Genomic DNA, 681 nt, shown 5'->3' on the forward strand with positions numbered 1-681 from the left:
GAAAAGAAGGAGGGACGGTTACAATCAACACAGGCTGGTAACTATTATTTACCTTCAATTAATGATAAGTTAATAATGTAAGCCTTATCTTGTATGCCAAGTTAATTGCAGCAACAAATATTAACTGAACAATTTGTAATGTGCCTGGCAGTAATGTCAAAGAAAGGCATTTGCCTTATTTGGCTACGTGTCTGCTGGCTAAGCGCTGCATTAATTGCCCATCTGTAATTGTCCTTGAGAAGGTGAGCTGCCATCTTGAATGACTGCAGCCCATGTACAATACATACACCCACAGTGCTGACACAGTGCTGATAGGGAGGGTGTTCCAGAATTTCGATCCAGTGACATATTATAACTTCCACATCCCCACCACCAACAGGTTGGCATTTCTCAGAAACTGAACTGCACCAGCCATATAACTACTATGGCTACAAGAGCAGGTCAATGGCTGGGAACATTGGGGTGAGGAACTCACCTCTTGCCTTCCCAGAGCCTTTCCGGACTCTACAAGGAGCATGAAGGAATATCATGGAGGATAAATATTTATCTGGGAGACAATGTGGAGTCTGTCTGTGTGGAGTCTGCACATCCTCCCCCTGTGTGCGTGGGTTTCCTCCGGGTGCTCCGGTTTCCTCCCACAGTCCAAAGATGTGCGGGTTAGGTGGATTGGCCATGCTAAAT

Source organism: Scyliorhinus canicula, chromosome 12 (genome assembly GCF_902713615.1).
Source record: "Scyliorhinus canicula chromosome 12, sScyCan1.1, whole genome shotgun sequence".
In the NCBI taxonomy this organism is placed as follows: Eukaryota; Metazoa; Chordata; class Chondrichthyes; order Carcharhiniformes; family Scyliorhinidae; genus Scyliorhinus; species Scyliorhinus canicula.